Source organism: Priapulus caudatus, unplaced genomic scaffold (genome assembly GCF_000485595.1).
Source record: "Priapulus caudatus unplaced genomic scaffold, Priapulus_caudatus-5.0.1 Scaffold812, whole genome shotgun sequence".
Classification (NCBI taxonomy): domain Eukaryota; kingdom Metazoa; phylum Priapulida; class Priapulimorpha; order Priapulimorphida; family Priapulidae; genus Priapulus; species Priapulus caudatus.
The window spans coordinates 107,924-114,375 of NW_014577873.1; positions in this window are offsets into that span (position 1 = coordinate 107,924).

The following is a 6,452-nucleotide window of genomic DNA, read 5'->3' on the forward strand; positions in this document are numbered from 1 at the left end:
GAGAGAGACCCTCTGACGCGAGAAGAGAAAGAGAGAGAGAGAGAGAGAGAGAGAGAGAGAGAGAGAGAGAGAGAGACAAACAGACAGAGAGATAGAGGGGGAGGGGAGGGAGGAGGGAGAGAGACAGACAGAGCGTAGATAGAGAGAGAGAAGGCGAGGGAGGGAGGGAGGGGTAGAGAGAGAGAGAGAGAGAGAGAGAGAGAGAGAGAGAAAAGAGAAAGAGAGAGAGAGAAAAAAAAGGAGAGAAATGGGGGCGTGTTAGGCAAAGTGCTAGTGCAGGAATGCGTAAGGAATAACTGAGTTTGGGTCACGCACATTCTAAAATGAAAGTGTTAATGACACTGTAGCTCACCTTGGGTGTGATAGAAGAGGGAGGGGGGATATATAAAGCAAGAGTATATAATATGGGAGAACTCCCATTATATAGCATTTCTCCCATTATATACTCTTGATAATGATATATGCGTAAGTTTTGATGCGAAAATAAATGTTTCAGATCTGAAAGCCTGAAATCTTGACGGAGAGATGGCGCTCACACCTAAATGATCGCCATTTTGGTTTTCGAATATCGCGCAAATAAAAACAATAAAATATTCAGTCAAATTACTGTAACGAAGAAATCTAAAACACAATATTACACGTAATATAGGTAATGATTGTAGAGTGTTAACCAGTTAGACAAAAGAAACGTTATTGGACGTTGTCATCTCTCCCATGGTCATTCCCACCCGTTCGGTGACCAGCACGCTTGACTCTGGGGTGAGAAACTAACTGAAGCCATAGCAGAATTGGCAGACGGAGGAAATGGCAGGAAGCTCATCAGTCCACAAAACATGACCCATAGTAGTAGAAATCGTGGAAGACAATTCGGATGCTAGGAAAGCGACCTCTCTAAAGTACAACCAAAGACCAGAAGTGACTGCTGACCAGGTTGCTCATCAACGTCCTTGCGAACAGCCAGGGACCCATAATCATCATCCCAGTAGGGCAAAACTTACCAAAGCGCATTGTACTACACAAGAGAACCAAGATTCACAAGACCTTTCAATATGAGCGAACTGACTAAGGGTATCAAATTGATGAAAATAATAAAGCTGGCCGGACTTGACGATATATTTGTGTGAGCAAGATCAAGCATCTCGCCCTACTGCTCTTCAATGGCTGCTTGATATGGTTTAACAGCTGCCTGCTGCACTAACAACATCCCAAAGCTGTGGAGGAAGCCAGAGTCATTGCAATACTAAAGCCTGGTAAAGACTCAGCTAGTCCAGCTAGCTATAGGCCCATCTCATTGCTCTGCATAACATACAAGCTCTTCGAAAATCATTCTCAAACCGTTTTACCCCTTACATGGACAAACTCCTCATCCCAGGAGCAGGCAGGTTTCAGACCAGGAAAATCCTGTACAAGCAACTCCTTAACCTTACCCAGTACATCGAAGACGGGTATGAAAAATAGTTAATTACTGGAGCAGCTTTTGTTGACCTCGTCGCGCAGCCTAACGACACAGTCAACCATCGAATTCTAACCAAAAACTATACCAGCTAGTAAAGGATGTGAGACTACAGAACTAATCAGGAACATGTTGGCAAAACAGGAGGTTTTTCGTGATCTCAATGGTAACCGCAGGCAGATGGCGTAGACAGAAAAATGGCCTCGCCTCAAGGAAGCGTCCTGGCGCCCTCTGCTCTTTAATCTATACACAAATGACCAAGCCAGTACACACAAACACCAGGAGTTTCCTCTATGCAGATGACCTCTGCATTGCTTCACAAAAACAGTCCTTTGGCGAAGGCCGAACGGTCCATCACCGATGCTCTCGCAGGCCTAACCACCTACTACACAGCAAACCATCTACGACGCCAATCCGGGAAAACTCAAATAAGTGCCTTCCATCTAAAGAACAAGCAGGCGAACGCGCCAACTGAAAAGTCAAATGGTAATGACAAATGGCTGAAACATACCTATAGCCCAGTCGACCCTAGGTGTTACTTTAGACCGCTCTCCTAACTTACAAGAATCACATCATCAAGACAAAGGCCAAAGTGGGTGCCAGAAACAGTAATTCTAAAGAAGTTGGCGCAATACTAAATGGGGAACAGACGCCGGGACAATCAAGAACGCACTGCTATCGCCTGTGCTACTCTGCGGCTGAGTATGCGTGCCCTGTATGGAGTAGGTCGCCCCATGCTGCAAAAATTGACCGCAGTTCTGAAACATTGCCTGCAGAGCCATTTCTGGATGCTTTGCGACCAAACCAACGTAGATGACCTCTACCTGCTGTGTGGCATCGCTCCACCACACGTTAGACAAATGGCTTCATCCCAAGTAGAGAAACTAAACCAAGAAAATGACCCTCGCCACCCCTCTTCCAGCATGAAACAGTAAAGAAGAGACTAAAGTCCAGGCACAGTTTCATCCAGCGGTTCAACCCCTGGATGGCAACCTCCGAAACTACAGGATGCGCCAATGGTCAAAGCATCTTCAGGCAAGCCAACATAAGCTTTCACTCAGACCCCCAGGTATCCCTCCCGCCCGGAGCAACGAGGTATGGCCGACGTGGTTGTGCCTAAATCGCCTCAGGACAGGTTTTGGTCAATGTAGGGCACTCATGCAGAAATGGGGATACACTGAAGATGGTCCAATCGAATGCGACTGCGGGAGGACCAGACTATGGATATCTCCTGAAATGCCCCTTATTGCCAGAGCCCTCTAGCCCTGGAACCTTGAGGCTTTCAACCACCGTGCCAAGTCCTGTGTGCTGGGCAGTGGCTGGGCCGAGTGTAGTGTAGTGACGCCGAGAAGAAGAAGATCTCTCCCAATAGGAGTAACAACTGTTTTGGGGCTAGCCTTACACATTCATATACCAAAATTTTAGCAAAATCGAATGAATCTAGATGGCCATATTTTTCATTTTTGCCAAAAAGTGGCGTGGCTCAAAAGTAGGTCGACTGGCGTGCTCCAAAATAGGACGTTCAAATATCTCCCATAGGAGTAACAACTGTATTCAATTTGAAACATGTGGGTCAAACGGTTTCTTGAGTTGTCGTTGACCGCAGCAGACACTGAAATGCATAGTGAAATTGCTAAAATCTACCTAATTTGCATAATTAAAGAAAAATAAAACCCGTGTGATATGTTTTGGGGCCAGTCCTTATTCATTCACATACCAGAAATGAGCAAAATTCGTTGAACGCTGAACTGACTTATGGCCATTTCCATTTTTGCCAAAAAGTGACGTGGCTCGAAAGTAGGTCGACTGGCGTGCTCCAAAATAGGACGTTCAATACCTCTCCAATTGGAATAACAACTATATTCAATTTGATACATGTGGGTCAAACGGTTCTCGAGTTATCGTTGACCGTAGGCCGAATGTTGACGAGCGAACCGACGGACGGACGTACGACGGACGACACCCCCATGGCAATAGTCATCTTGACGATGTCAAGCAAGCTAACAACGAGTTAACTCCGAGAAAAAATAACTTGGACATTCAAATAACGCTTTACAATACCATACATCGTGGCATTTTGCATTGGTATTTCATATATATTTATTTTAAACTCTAAGAAAATCTGTCAAACCTGAAGTTTGGCGTCTCTCAGGCCACTCCACAATTCAACACACTCCTGGTAAATATCAATTCAATTTACTTACTTCTTAATTGCTATATATTATTCCTGTACATTATACATAACCTGCATATTATGAAAATTTCTGATTAACTTGATGACACGTTCATACGATGGATAATGGGCAGCGGCTGCCATTACGCTCTCTCCCATTTCATGATCTCTTTTATTTACGCGCCAATTCTTATATTGATATCATTGTGCGCAACGTTTGATACGCAATTCTATCACCCCACGCATGCAGGTGCAGTGTGCGGGCTACCCATATCTCTAATCTACCATAGCACTCTATAACACGGTCAATAACCGAGCGACTATAGTTGCAGGTAGACGTGCTTTTACACACAGCGCGTATTTCAATCGAATACTAGTTCAAACGCCAATATATGAACACGAGCACAGAAGCGAACTAATTATACCAGGCATTCATTGCATCGATATCAACTCTGTCCTATTTACGGCTCGGTTGCACATCATATGACATTCGCAAAGAAAAATTTACCAAGCCATGTCATGACTCATTACAGCAATACCGCGTGCAAAAAGGTGGAGAGTATCCCTTAATATTCTGGGGCGGGGATATGGCAATAAAGTGCGCACGCGCATGGGGGCCACTGTGGTAGTGACGAGGCTATTAATAATGGGACTACAAATCTAAGTAGAGGACGACTGAATCCTGTAATGGTAGCAGCTTGAAGTGACACACCAGCTTGGAAATCCATTAAGTGGTTAGAGTGGGGAGCGACGGATGCGTACTGCGCACGTGTTTGTATTGATTGAAGTATGATACATCAATAGAATCTCTAGTAATAATGGTCTGGTATGTGTATTTATAAGATGAACCCTAGAATAATGCGTAAACAACAGCCTCAAGATCCTGGCCACACGTGATTCTACTAACGGTGATACTAGCTATACAAAACATCTGCGGATCGATGTGTGTGTGTGTGTGTGTGTTGCGTGGCGTGCGTGGCGTGCGCGCGTGTGTGTGTGTGCGCGCGCTTAAATGCATGTGGCGTGAATGCAGGCGTGCATGCGAATTGTTTTTTGTTTTGCTTGTTTGTATGTATGCATAGTTAACTGTTTATTTGCTCGCTTTCCCGTGTTTCTGTGTAACTGCGTGCGTGGCGTTAGAGCGTGGGTGAGTGCGCGCCATTTATGCCCTGTACACATTGACGATTTAGCCAGCGTATGCCGGACGTATCAAAATTTCTCTAAAACGCATGGCATACGCTGAACTATCGATATTTTTTTCAATTGGGCGTATACATAGCGTATTCATAACGAGTTTTGAACGTATACTTAACGTATTAGTAACGTATATAAACGTTTCGATAATTTATAGATAACTTATACCAACGAATGCTTAGCGTGTTGCCGGCGTTCACAACTTATGCCAACGATAGTCTAACGTATATGCATAGCGCGCGGCAGCGTATCGCCGAATACGTCCGGCATACGCTGGCTAAATCGTCAATGTGTGACAGGGCCATTAAGGTTCGTATAAGTGTATGTGATACTTGTGATACAAAACCTTCTGATGAAGTTCATGGGCCAAACTCGACACAGAAAGGCAACATCCTATAAGTTACGCTACCTATAAATTAAATTATATTGTAGTGTTGAGAAACTACACGTATCGTAAAAGTCTGAAACGCAGTCTTTCACAGGAGAATGTTCTTTTATTCAATGCACAGCACAGTTACAATCAGTCAGTCGTATTCTCTACTCACTCCCGTCTCTCCCATCCCCTACATCTCTTCCCCTTCTACATCTTTCCTTTCCCCCTTCATCTCTCCTTCCATATCCTACACCCCCCCTCATCTCTCGCGGCGTCTACCTTATATATCTCGGGCGTGACCTTTTCGGTGGGCTCGTGTTCTCCATCACGGGCCGGCCCTCTCGCCTACCTGTCCTATTCGTTGGTTTTCGGACATTGATCGGTCGATCATGGTCACTCTTGCTATGGAACGTTTGACCTTTCCAAACACATCCTCCTCGACACTGGCTGGTTGCCAATACTCCCGGTTGCATCTTCTATATGCATGCGTTTCACTATCACTTGGCGTTGCTACTGGCTAATTATGTTGGCCACGTCTCTTATGAATGATCTCTAGAACTAATTACCCCAACGGCCCTCTAAAGCTAATACAGTAACACCATATGTCTTCTCATAGGTTAACAATACCAGTTGCCTTCTGGTGTCAATTATTCTAAGTTGATTAAGACGATCTTATGCTCCCCGCGTCCCAATTTAAGTTCTCTACCGCGCGTGTGCTACTGTCGTTCGTAATCTACATTTCAACATTTCCCTATTAACTTTCGCTCGCATTCTTTTTGCATCGCTACAATATTACCTATTGTCGCATAGGGTTATTCATGATTTATTAAAAATTTGACCATATGAATATTACGATTGATAATATAACACATGTACGGCGTATTGAAATACTCTTCTATGTGGCAATAATTTAACCGCATTGTGTGAAAAATGTGTGCTAACACACTGTAAGCCTGACGCAGTATATCTAAACGCCCCCCCCCCAATTAAATTTTTTTTAACAGTGAATACTAAATTAGGAAAGAAACAGAAGATTAGGCACCAGCCTTCGGGAACAACGCGTAATCTTCGCAAAACGCAACAAAATACACGTAAAACATTTCTTCTCTAAACAAAGAACATATAAGGTTTCACTCGAAGTGCACAGGAAATGGGACATGAAACACTGATTCACGAACAACGTGGGATTCGATATCGATGTAGGATAATAACTGCTTGATAACCGTACACAGTACAGCAATTCCGTGTAGAGTACACAC